At 36.4% G+C, this 13,925-nt stretch overlaps 1 protein-coding gene across 1 annotated transcript in view; it reads left to right on the top strand.

Moving 5' to 3' along the window:
• The window catches only part of Cfap299 (cilia and flagella associated protein 299), a 488,707-nt gene that overhangs the window by 37,408 nt on the left and 437,374 nt on the right, over positions 1-13,925 (top strand). The window lies entirely within an intron of this gene.

Below are 13,925 nucleotides of genomic sequence, written 5' to 3'. Positions count from 1 at the left end.
TTTTATGAGTCACCAGAAGCCAGGAACTCAGAAATGGAGTTGGTTCTGTCTCCCAGAACTTAATGCGTCCTCCTTGCCTACATGTCTGTGTCATTCTTTCCTATCTGTAACTGTAAATTCTGTTGCTCTGTATTGCGTTTATGCCAGAAAGTGACTGATACATTTTTAAAAATCCTTCTCTTCAAGGACTTAGAAATGATAAAACTTGTGATCCATAATAGCAGATTTCCAGGAGAAAGAATGTGCTAACTTGGAGGGCAAGGTAATTTTTCTTTTCCTTTCTTTCTTTCTTTTTTTTTTTTTTTCCAGTCATGGGGCTTGAACTCTGGGCCCAGGAACTGGCCCTGAGCTCTTCAGCTAAATGCTAAGACTCTACTATTGAGCCACAGCGCCACTTCCGACAAAGTGATTTTAGCAAGCAACAATTCAAGGAGATTCAGTTGTCTCCTTGGAGTGTGAGAGGTTGCAAGATGCTCAAGAGGATTTTTGAGATCATGGAAAACACAAGTAGAGAAGAATATTATTCCAAATCTGAATTTTAAGTAGAAAGCAGTTTAAAGTTTTGTTCTCTAGGACATCAAAGCATTTTCACATAGTCATAACTCATTTTTTTTTCCATTCTCTTTAAGGACAAAAACAAATGCATTAATGAGGCAAATGATTTTCAAAGCTTTTTTTCTTTTGTTTCTCTACCAGAATCAATTTTGCAAATGAAATTCAGGAGTAACTCTACAAGATAAAAAGAAATGCACATCGGGTCGGGAGTTTGGCCCAGTGGTAGAGTGCTTGCCTAGCATGCATGAAGACCCAGGTTCGATTCCTCTGTACCACATACATAGCAAAAAGCCGGAAATGGTGCTGAGGCTCAAGTGGTAGAGTGCTAGCCTTGAGAAAGTCCAAGGACAGTGCTCAAGCCCTGAGCCCAAGCCCAGGACTGGCAATAAATAAATAAATAAATAAATAAATAAATAAATAAATAAATGCACCTGAGCACCGGGAGTTTGGCCTAGTGGTAGAGTGCTTGCCTAGTATGCATGAAGACACTAGTATGCATGAAGACACGGGTTCTATTCCTTGCTGCCACATACATAGAAAAAAGCCAGAAATGGTGCTGAGGCTCAAGTGGTAGAACTCTAGCCTTTAGAAAGTCCAAGGACAGTGCTCAGTCCCTGAGCTCAAGCCCAGGACTGGCAAAAAAAAAAGCAGGTGAAATGTGGATGGAGTGTTGCCAAAGGTCATAGGATGCATTCTTTGAAGAACATGCATTTTTAACGCATGGGTTTTATTTTGCTCTTCCCTGACATGTGTATGAAGCCACTTTTGGCTTGCCTGGTGGGAATTTCATCTTTTGAACTCACTTATCTAATGGTACACTTTATTCTGGGACAGCAATCTTATGTGAGAGCTTCATACCCATCTGCGTTAAGGACCATGAAAAGATAGACTTTGACTTTTTAGTACATCATTGTGATTTTACCCACACCACCTGATATGTAGAAGTGCTGAAGCAATAGTTGTAACCAATGAATATGGATAAGTAAATAGAACTATTTACATAAGGGCTGTGTAAAAGGACTTTACATAAAAGTCCTTTAAAAAGGACTTTAAAAAGATTCAGCAAGACTCTTGCATTTAAAATAAATATTTGCTGAATCAAAATTAACTTGAAAAGTTTGTCTTTTGTCATTAATGCTATTTAGCAATATTATACCAACGCTGTGGTTACATATCTAATGAAAATTTGGTAGTCTTTTTGGGTTAGACCATGTGTGATTCAGGCCTAAGAAATTACTGAAGAGCTTAGAAGCTGCTACTCATTTTTTTATGTGTCAATGTCATTGGTCACAGGCGAGGTTTAGTAATGTTTTGAGGCTTTGGTAGATTTCTAGATTGAAGACTATGTGTGGGAGACCCAGGAAGCTGCCAAGCCTAACTATTCTTAGTATAAGACTCATATTAAGTTCCTGTCCAGTTGGAAGACAGGTATGAACATTAGATAAGCTGCTTATTAACTATTTTCTTTTGATCTTCCTGGCCCTGGTTAGTTTTGAAAGGGCAGGCACAGAGTGACTTCATTTAGGATGCAACATCATCTCCCTCAATTATCTAGTCTGTATGTTGTCCAGGCCATATTGCAATAAAAAAATAAGGCTCTTTAAATTTATAGAGTCCTTGAGGTAAATGACATCTAGAGCCAGTAGGAGATACTCCAAGGGGATGTTCCAACTCAGGTATGAGTGGCAGCATCCCATTAGAAATGCTAAGAGGAGTCTAGTGAGTGTTAACGAGGTTAACAGATTGAAAGCACCACTGTCCACCAGGGGGTCTTCTTTTTTTTAGCCTGAGGGTCAGATTTCTGAAAGAGGCATCCTCAAAATGGAAAGTGAGGAGTGGGGCCAGCAATGGTAAAGGTGGGAATCTGGCACTGAATTCCTACAACAGCTCCATCTCTCTGTGAAAGGGTCACGGGATCTGAATGGTCAGGATCTGAATGATCCCTCAGAAAAAGAAAAGCTGTTCCTCATTCAAGCACCTCCTGGGTTTTGGCACCATTTTGTAAGGTTTGTTGACAGGAATCTACCACATGATCTTCAGGTGGAAAAAGAAAAATATTGGAGAGATAAGAATGCATGTAAGGCAATAGATAAGCAATGATTGTGGAAGCCAGATTAGGAAATATGCAATTAAGCCAATAGTATGAGGCATGGGAAGAATCTTTGCCTTTCTTTATTTTTTTGAATTATGATGGCACTTTGTTACTCTGGATAAATAGTATATGCTTTGTCTGCTAGATATATCTATTCACTACTGATACACTTATTGTTCTTTTTTCATAGTTGACGCCTTAATCTCCCATATGATCTTTTATTCATACAATGTGTCCAGAAGCACATATCTTATGTGTGGACAGAACAATGGATGTTTAATATACCTATTGAATTGAAAGCAATGATTCCTGAACAAATGAGAGAATGAATTCTTAGTTCTTGATCCTGATCATTATTTTTCTCTTGAGAGATTATAGAGACTCTTTTCCCATTATTCAACAGTGCACATGAATTTTCTGAAAGCACACTATGCTTTTTTAGCTCAAGGATTATTCTCACCTTTGTATTTTGGGGAGGGGGGGAGATGTTCAAACTTCTGTGAAAATAATCCTTAGTGTTTTAATACTTTTTGTTCCATTATCTATCTTTAGGACTTTTACTTGGAGTCTTTGTACACACAGGTGTATAAATAGACTTGTTTTCAATTAAAGAGAACCTTGCCCTTCATAAGGCTCTAAACAGTTTAGCATGGCACCTGCAGCAATAAAATTGGAGAGAGATAATATGCTGAATTTTAATCACTTGTTGCCTTGTTACATATTCACTGTTTGAAAACATTGCCTTTATTTTGGAGTTGTTAGTAAAAGGGTGGTATTGTCAGTTAAGCCATGAAACTGCTCAGGGAGTGATTTTACACCAGGGAATGATTGTAATCTTGTGTAAAAATACAGCCTCAGGTTAAAATGAAAAGATTTGGTAAACAAACTCTATGAAAGTTGATCTTACCAGAAATGGGGTGTCTGTGTGTGTGTGTGTGTGTGTGTGTGTGCATTTAGACATATGGAGAACATATTTTTTTTTAAAGTTTGGCCAAGTACACAAAGGCGACAGTCATTTAGTTAAGCATTTAGAAGATGGTTATCTGAAACTTCAGGATGCTCATTAATTCTTTTCAGTGATATCTCATGAAACTAAACATATGACATGATGAGGACACTACTGCTTCTGTAGAGTAGAGAAATGAAGAATCCTGGGCAGTGTAATCCTTTGGAGAAATACAGATTTGCAGACTCTCCTTCAATTCTTTATTCCTTAAAGTAGGTGCCATCTCTTGATTCAGTTAGGAGTCCATTAAAAAATCTGTCTCTTATCATGTTAATTACTTGCTGGAAAGCACAGGGTAAATGAAGATTTCATCAGGTTCTTGAATCTGCTTTGTGTTGTAAGGAAGGAAAGAGTTCTTTTGACTCAAGAATATGTTTTGTAGGCTCATAGCTCAGACATCTATATCAAAAAGACAGCTTAACATGAGAAAGCACAAAAATATATTGAAGTTTTATGTGAATCAAGAGTCTCTCCAAACACAGATACAAAGAATAGGTAAATGTATGCCTTTCTGCTTAGTTTTGATTCAGAGGAGAAGGGGATGATCTAATAAAATGGGGAGGATCGTAGCTAGACCTGATGTTCAGATTCTCCTCTCTGACTCAGAGATATGTATGACCCTTTCCTTTGAGTTAAGGAGAACAATTCTTCAATGCAGGTCTTATGACCTCCTTTAGGGGAGAAAAGTATGGGAAAGGTAAGAGATAACTTCTTCTGCTGTTTCTCAAGTATTAGGGTACCATGTTTGGTACATGGTACTTTAGGCCTTTGGTGTGTCTCCTTGCTGTGTTTGGGACTATGAAAGAATTCACTGTGAATTTAGCTTTCTCTTTTTTATACTCTATAGTGAGTTGTTCAGAACTCTGCCGATAGAACGATAGAACACTGACCTATGTAAACATGGGAGGAGCTACCAATGTTCAAGAAGTAATGTACCCATTACCTGCTGAATGTAACTGTAACCCCCCTATGTAGCACCTGGACGATAAAATACAATAAAAAAAGGAAAAAAAAAGAATATGGACCTACCTACCTTTTGTTATTAGAGACTACTGAGAAAGATTTTGAGGGACTATACCAGACAATACCAATTTATGAAACCTGCCAGTTTCACCATAGAAGTTTTAATTTGCATGTCAAACTCTCAGGGAATTGATTTTGCCATTCTCAGACTCTCATTGATAAGTTATGAGAGTTTTATCTTTTTCAAGGAATTGTCAGTTTCACCTAATTTATCAAATTTTTATGTAGTTATTTAGAATTTTTGTGTTTTTTTTTATTTACAAATAGTAGTTATATTCAGTTTGTCATTTGCAACATTCCTAGATTTTATTTCCTCTTTCTGTCTCTGCAAGATTAACATAGGCGTGATGATTTTATTGACCTTAAAAAAATCAGCCTTTGTTACACTGCTTTTCTCTATTATTTAGCCATTTAGAATTTCACTGATATGTTTATTTTTCCTGTCATTATGCTAGTTTCATAATTATATATTGTTCATTTTAAAGTATATTGCTTAGATCTTAAGTGTTTTTGGTTTACATACTGATATTTTATATTTTATTTCACCATAAGTTCATCAATGTATAGTTAATCAATAAAGTTACATATATTTATATATTGCAACAGTATTTGATAAATGTATATATTTTGATATGGTTGTCAAATGAAATAATGCATCTTATTTTATATTATATCCTCTCACATATTGTAAGAACATATTAGCTCTCATCACAATTCCATTTTGAGCATGAAATACAATATTAGGATTTTTTTTGCTCAAAACTAGTGCTCCACCACTTGAGCCACAGTGCCACTTCCAGCCTTTTCTGTATATGAGGTCCCGAGGAATCATACCCATAGCTTCGTACATGCTAGGCGAGCACGCTACCACTAGGCAATACTCCTGATCCTAGGAACGAAAATGAAAAGCAAATGTAGATTCATATGCATTCAATATTGACAGATATTAAAGCGGTTGTAACTGAATGAGCACTCTGAAAATTCTGTTTGGCATTCTGTGTAAGAGGTTCACACTTCTGCCCAAGGATCACTGCTTCAAAATTAACCCTTAAATGATTAATGCCCAGTGCTATTAAAATTGTTTTCCCTGGGTGGGTGGTGGGTGGGGGGAGGGTAATGGGTACTAAGACATGTGAAAGGGTATCAATGTATGTGAATTAATGCACCTTCTATCTGGCAAATATCATATAACCCTTTTATTAATTACAATAAAAATATTAAAAAAAAGAAAAAAGAGGAGAGATTCAGAAGAATTAAAATATTCACATGTGTGTGAAGGAACAGCAGAATTATCCTGGTGGTGTAACTGACACCACCTTGATTATGATATTATATCATTTTTGCAATATGGTATCTACAAATGAAAAAATTTTGGAAAATGGCACATTGTGGTCCTTTGTATTATTATTTCTTTAAATCATACACTAGTTGTAATTATTTTAAGATTTATAAAGCTTAAAAAAATAAAACTGGAGTAAATTAAAAAAAATAAAATTGTTTTCCCATTCTTAAATCATGGAGCTGCATTCTGAAATAATTAGGGTATCTAAACAGGATAGAAAATACATATCATTCACTGGTTGAAGCATTGATTTCAACTGTTATAATGCTTAAAGTATCTGTAAAAAGACAAGGGAAGCCATACGGCTTATTTTGAGGTATTTAATGGCAGATTTTAACTTTTACTTGTCTTGATGTATCTATTAATTTTTGCCTATTAATTCAAATTTATTAGTTACAAATTTGTTATATATTTGATGACATGAAAAGAATAAGGGACTATCAGCAGATTTTTTTTGTTTTTGTTTTTTTGTCAGTCCTGGGCTTGAGCTCAGGGCCTGAGCGCTGTCCTTGGACTTTCTCAAGGCTAGAGCTCTACCACTTGAGCCTCAGCACCACTTCCAGCTTTTTTCTATGTATGTGGTACCGAGGAATTGAACCCGGGTCTTTGTGGATGCAAGGCAAGCACTCTACCACTAGGCCAAACTCCCTGCCCATCAGCAGATAATTTTAAGGAACAGCTCTTAATCTGTACCAGTTCATTTCTAAGAAGATAATTTCAAATTTCCTATGCTAGACAGAAAGTCAATGAAGTGACTGATGACCCCAAAAAAGTGACAAATTTAGAAAATAGAACTTTTTGCCAGAATTATGGTCCTGCACCTTACACCAGTTCTTAAGATTTCTGGAATCTATTCTAATGTTATTATGCTATTCTTCATTTCTCTGTAAGAGTCACACTGTAAAAAAACTTTCCTTTCCTTTTTGATTAATTCTAAATTCCATGAATTTTCTATACTCACTTTTCTACTATTCTTAACCACTTAGTACCTTATAAAATGTCAGCTTTAATTTGAAATTCAGCAGGGGCTATTCTTAATCCATATCCCTAGAGTGATGCAGGCAGGATTTAAGTCACAGGGTACAATGTTATAAGCTTGCAAGATTCACGGGAGAATGGGCAATGGGGAAGGGACAGGATTTGAAACCTTGGCCCAAGTAGCATCATGAATTTACAAACCAAATTAATTACTCTAAAACATAGTAGCATAGGAAGAAAGTGTTCTATTGAGAGAAAAATTAGCTAATTATGGTATAACTATTTTAGCAAAAACAGCATTGCATTCTTTGAAAGTGAAATCATGAAGAGATGTAAACTAATATTTCCAGAATCAATGACACTCAATACACAGTGTGTGTATTTTTCTTGGCCTCAAATATTTTCCCACTAAATATGGTTCATTTCATTTGACAAGAGTTTCAAAAAGGATATGAGGTTATTTGTGGGATGAGTGCTTGACAAGTTGACACAATGTACAGTTCAGAGTTCAAAGTTGAATTCACAACACTGTTTTACTTGACAAGTGCTCTCTGGCAAATTGCCTAGTAAAGTTCTGGTATGTTTCCATGCATCTCAACCAGTATTCAACTAATGTTATAAAATCAGTCATCAACTGGGACTAACAAGTCATTCAAAAGGTATTTAGATGATTATTAGCTTTGTTGAAACTATAGAGGTACATTTAATTGAAAAAACCCAAATATGTACTCTTGCCTAAAACTGGACAGAAAATTATATTATATTATATTCATATATGCGAGAATATGAAATATCTTAGAAAATTATCTAACTGGCAAGATATAGAAATTAACATGTATTTAGATCCTATAATATATAATGAATACAAGATAAATAAAAATAGGTAAAATAAAATATATACAATATAAATAAAACATTTTCAGAAATGTTTCTGTGTAGCTTCATTTAATGATGTATTTCTGTATCATTTGAAATGTGCCATCAACACTGTTCATTTGTTTGGTGGATGTATTACTGAACCTTTTTTTGTCATTTTGAACCAGAAACTCACATCTATTGAAATGTGACTCAGCAGGTGCTTTGTCTTCACCCATGTCTCACGTACCCTTTCCTCCTTTCTTACTTTTCCCCTTCTTTTAATTTTCTCCCTGTTCTTTTTCCTTTTTTTCTTTCTCCTCTTTATCTTTCCTCTATTTTTGTTAGCAGGCTTGTAGAAACCACTGCACTAGAGGAGGTTTTCTGTTGTAAGCTAATTCTGTTCCAATGGCAGCTGCTTGGGTAAGTGGAAAAGTTGTGCGTAGTATTTTGGAGATGTGCCTGACTTCGTAGAGACCCTCTTCACCTGAACACCTTGACCTAAAACTCTACTATTTAAACTTTGCTGCCAGCAGCCTAGTCACCATTAAATGCTACTGACATCTATGCCTGAAGATTGTTTTCCAACGGTTTGTTCCTCTCATTATCATCTAATGTGATGTTTGTATTGTTCTTATGGCCAATTTTTATAAACTGTGGTACAGTGCTATTACACTCACAGTATAGCTTGTTGTTCTCTATGCTAGTGCACTGGGAATGCATGAAAACAGGAACAGTTTCTGAATAGTAAGGCCCAGAATTGTACCTAGCTCACAAAAAAGAACATCATTAGTAAGTCTGGAATGAAGTCTCATTTGTAAGTAAATAAATATAGGAGGTATCTTATGACAGCAGAATATTAGGGGTGCACTTCTGCCTTTCAGGAAGGAGCCAGTACACATGGCTTATCTTTAATGGAATATAGCTTCATGACTTTGTATACTTTCAAAGAACAGCTCTCATCCAAGGAGATTTCTAACAAGGTAATATTTTCCATGTGTTATAGCATGAATTGAGCAGTTATTTTTCTGTAGCTATTGTCCTTAATTTGGTTCATCTTTTCTGAAAAAATTAAAATGTTTTTAGAGAAAAGGACTCACAAAGAGCTCAAGTTGTTGGGCTGGGAATTTGGCCTGGTGGTAGAGTGCTTGTCTAGCATGCCAAAGACCCAGCTTTGATTCTCTGGTACCACATACATTGAAAAAGCTGGAAATGGTGCTATGGCCAAACTGGTAGAGATCTAGCCTCGAGAAAGCCCAAGGATAGCACTCAGGCCCTGAGTTCAAGCCCTGGGAATGGCAAAAAAGGGGTGCTCAGTTTTGTGTTTTATCATAAGATGTTGTATCTTGGAAACTATGGATATGCTGTGTGCCAGAGTTCTTAAGGGAAGCATTATATATATGCAAATAATTAATTTTCTGAATGCACATACAGCATTATAAATAACACATTTCAATTTTTTAGAGTTGTATATTTTGAAAGCTTTTCTGTAGAATTACCTGAGCTTTGCCTTTAGGAATACAACAACAAAATAAAGAAATATTAATGGGAAAAAAGCCATTTTAAAGCTGGGCGAGCATAGCTCATGTCTGTAATCCTACATACTCTGGAGTCTGAGATCCAGAGAACTGAGATTAAAACCAGCCTGGGCAGAAAAATTCATGAGTCTTATCTCCAAGAGAGCCCCAAGCTAGGCTAGAGGCATGACTCAGTGCAGCTAAGCAAGCAAGCCAGGTGACCACCAGGGCCTGACCTCAAATCTCCATAAAAGAGAAAAAAAAAGGAAGAAAGGAAACTGCTTCAGCCTTAAGAAAACTGATAGTCCAAATTCTTCCATTTTTACTTTCTGAAAATTACAAATGAATTATTTCATTCTTCAGAGAAAATCACAACAAATTCTTTGAAGCAGTTCTTTGTCACTAATTTAAATTATTAAAAAATTCTAACTTTAGTGCTGGGAGTTTAGCCTAGTGGTAAATTGCTTGCCTAGCATGCACAAAGATCTGATTTCGATTCCTCAGTACCGCATACGTAGAATAAAGCCGGAAGTGATGCTGTGGCTCATGTGGTAGAACACTAACCTTGAGGAGAAAGCCTAAGGACAGTGCTCAGGCCCTGAGTTCAAAGCCCAGGACTGGCAACCACAAAAAAATTCTAACTTTAGTAAAAACATCTCACAATTTCATATTACATGCAATCTGATTAACAACTTTATATAACATAAAATTATACATAACCAGTGATTTCATTTTTCCTTGAAATAATTTTGTCATTTATGCAAGGTAATTGAAGAGACTCATTTTTATCATTTTGCCAGTTCATGTTTTGAATATGTTCATTATTTTAAAATATTTAGACAAAGGAGTTGCCATTCACTGAATGGCAGTTTATGGATATAGACCATCTTGATCAATGTCACCCCGCCCCCAACATTCTCATTCATCCCTCACAACCTATCTCTTCCCTTACTTAGTTTAATTTCAGGTTTGCTATTTAACAAAGCACTTTATATGTACAGTGCATCTTGCTCTGAGTCATCACTTAAACATCTTCATCCCACTTCCACTCACACCTTCCCTTTTACAATTCTGTGGTGTCTACAATGAATTCTTTTTTTTTTTCCAGTCATGGGCCTAAATTCAGAGTCTGAGCACTGTGCTTGGACTTTCTTAAGGCTAGAGCTCTACCACTTGAGCCACAGCAGCACTTCTGGTTTTTTTCTATGTATGTGGTACAGACCCAGGTCTTCATGCATGCTAGGCAAGCACTATATCACTAGGCCAAATTCCTGGCCCTACAATGAATTCTTGTCTGCATTCTCCAGGCTTCCTTCCTTCATTCTTCTTTCCCTCTCCCCTTGGCCCCACCCTCCTCTCTTGAATGTATCCATTTTTGGTATGTATTTTGTTGGGCTTTGACTTATTCTTTTAATGAATGACACTATGTTCTCCATAGATTCTATTACACTTCAGTTAATTCATTGGTAACTCCTATCCTATTTACTTACAGCCTTATAGGCATATTGTATCTACCACAAATGAGGGAAACCATGCATCCTATATTTCTCTGGGTCTGGCTTACCTCACTTATTACATTTTCCCCCAAGATTTTCCATTTTCTTACAAATGGTACAGTAACATTTGTGTGTGGGGGGGGGCGGTCATGGAGCTTGATCTCAGCCTGGGCATTGTCCTTGAGCTCTTTAGCTCAAGGCTATCACCCTATCCTGGAGCCACAGCCCCACTTCGTGTTTTCTAATAGTTAATTGGAGATAAGAGTCTTAGGGCTTTGTAGTGCCTGGGCTGGCTTTGAACCTTGATCCTCAGATTTCAGACTTCTGAGTAGCTACTATTACAGGCATGAGCCATGGCATCCAGCCAATAACATCCTTCTAATGGATGAGTAGAATTCAAACAGACACCCAATTTATGTGTTAAACTTGAAATTATAAAATGACTTGAAAACATTATTTAATTTAGAAAATTTTGTGAAATTTTCTTTTTTAAATTTAATTTTATTGTCAGGGTAATTTATAAAGGGGTTATAATTACACTAAGAACCTATATTAGCTGTACCCAGGACTTCAATTTTGTATCACCGTCAAGCAGGATACTGCCTCTCTCTTCTGTTATGAAATCATGTCTTAAAGAATATTTGGTGTCTAACTCATTTATGGTCTTATAGTAAATAACTGATAATTGTAAATTGGTTAGTTCATTCATTGTTTCACTAAGAAACTATTGAATGTCTATAGTTTATCAGATAGTGCAAAGATATATTGAAAATTTGCATTTATTTACATTAAAATTTTTACTCTGATTGTTATACCTTGTGAAAATTACCATAAATGTCTGGTGTTCACATGATGCTCTAGTCAATTCAGTGCTCGCTGTTCTAAGCATACTACATGCAACTAAATAAGTTACTTATTCTAAAGTTTTAACAAAACCTTTGTGTGCTCCAATAGTCTCTTCTCACCCCTTCTCCCATCATACTAACTTCTTTTCAGCTGGTCATGTGGCTTTAGAGTAACTCTATTTTTCTAGTTTCCATGGAAATGCTCTTGAGCATCTTCTGACACGTCCCTTCAAGGAGATAGGACTAGCCCTTTTGCTATTCTTTTTTCATCCTGTAGTCATGAGTTACATATTCCCTTCTTCTTGTAGAGAAGAGCTACATGATAAAAAGAGTTTCAGTTCCTCTTGAAAGCCCTGATTTACTTCAGACAGGAATGAGGAAACACTGACTCTCTATTTCTTCTTTTTCTTTTATTCTTCTACTTCTTTTTAAAATTTTTTTCACTGTTTGACCCTTTGTTACATTCTTTAAACCTATATCCTAACACAAAAATGTTGTACCAAATATGATATTCTCAAGAGGCATGGCCCAAGTATGTATCATATTAGCATGTTATATTTGTTTTTTTGGAGGTAGGAGGAACAAGTAGTAGAAGCTAAAATCTTGATTGATTGTTAAGGATGCTGAGGCACACCATTAGTATTATTGTAGCTTGGCATGTTTTAGCAGGCAGACCACATGATAACTGAGACCATAGCACTAGAGAAAATCTTTAAAAGAAAGGCAAGATGTTGATTGTGCCTTGACTGTGTCTTGCTCTTCTGGCAAAATCCTATGACAATGATGCACTCAGACTAGTCTGCAAGCAAGCAGAAGTGGAAAGGAAACACAGTTTTGCTAAGAAAGTTCTTTTGTGCTGTGTTAGCAAAATAAAGTCACTGTGAGTCCTTATAATTTGAGGCTTTCAAGGGTTGAAAAAGTCAACTTCTTCAGTACTCCAAACCAAAGCAATTATAATTGGTGGCTTCAAAGCCACTGCCTCAGAAAGAGATAAGTTCAATGCTGTGCCAGACTTGGGAGCCAGATCCAAGGCAAAATCAAATTAAGAGTATTGCTTTCCCACCCAAACAAAATGGTTCAGAAAGCTTACATGTAGCCTGTCTCCAAAGAGAGTCTAAAGCAAAGCACACAAGATAATGAAGACAAGCATCTTTCAGCTTGAAAACTACATCTAGATTAGATCTTTGGCTACAGTTGCTTACATATGGAACAAATCCAAAACAAATTGCCTAGAAGCTTACTACATTTTAAGGGAATTGTATGGATAGAGAGCAACAACATGCCCTGCAAAAGCCTGTAATTGTTCAACCTCTACGGAAATCCATTGGCTTGCCAAACCAGGACCAGCAAGAAGTAGGCTTTAGTAACATTTCAGTCTCAACGAGACATAATCTCCCAAATACCTACTTGATTTCCAGCAAGGGAGAATACAGATAGGGAAGATCCCATTAAGGGGCCAAGGACTTTGAAAGACAGTGTGAATTTTTTCAAGACAAAATGAGATAGGCTGAACCAAGGGATAATGCAACCATGGTTGAATCAGGTAATGCTGTAATTTCTGCCAAGTGGGATGTGATTATTGATAGCAACTACCCTGTATGTGACACCCCTTCATTCCTGAAGTCCAATTTCAATGCTTTCACAGGCCTTGCATATTAACTATGTTGAGAAAGGCTTAATTTAGAGTTTAAGTAGGGACTACACATCACCAGAGATGAGAAACTTAACTGGGCACAGTACTTAAAGGGATTTGGGGATTTCTCCCTTGTGGTGGTGAATATGTTCTTCAAATGATTGTGCAAGAACATTTGAGATTATATACAGAGTACAGCAAAGTATGTTAGTTGTCCACCTTTCTATACCTCCTTTCAGTGTTATAGCTTCTGATTTTAGCTAGATACACTACAGCCCCCAAATAAAACACATTTTCTTACCTCCCTTGGAGTTAGTATGACAATACAATTTATATGTGGATAATAAAACGTGAAGAAACTTGATGGTATAAATACTGACTTTTGGGGTCTTTTGTTTTTAAGTGTGTGTGTGTGTACGGATATGTGTGTCCTGAAGCCTGAATTCAGTGTCTGAATGATCCCCCTGCCCTTTTTTTTACTCAAGGCCAGTGCTATACCACTTGAGCCATAGGTCTGTTGCCAGCTTTTTTGGAAGTTTTTACTGATGATAATATACTTACGGATTTTGAGGTTGACTGTGAA

This window comes from Megascapheus bottae, chromosome 13 (assembly GCF_031878675.1).
Source record: "Megascapheus bottae isolate mThoBot1 chromosome 13, mThoBot2.hap1, whole genome shotgun sequence".
In the NCBI taxonomy this organism is placed as follows: domain Eukaryota; kingdom Metazoa; phylum Chordata; class Mammalia; order Rodentia; family Geomyidae; genus Megascapheus; species Megascapheus bottae.
This window is presented reverse-complemented; position numbering and strand designations above follow the sequence as displayed.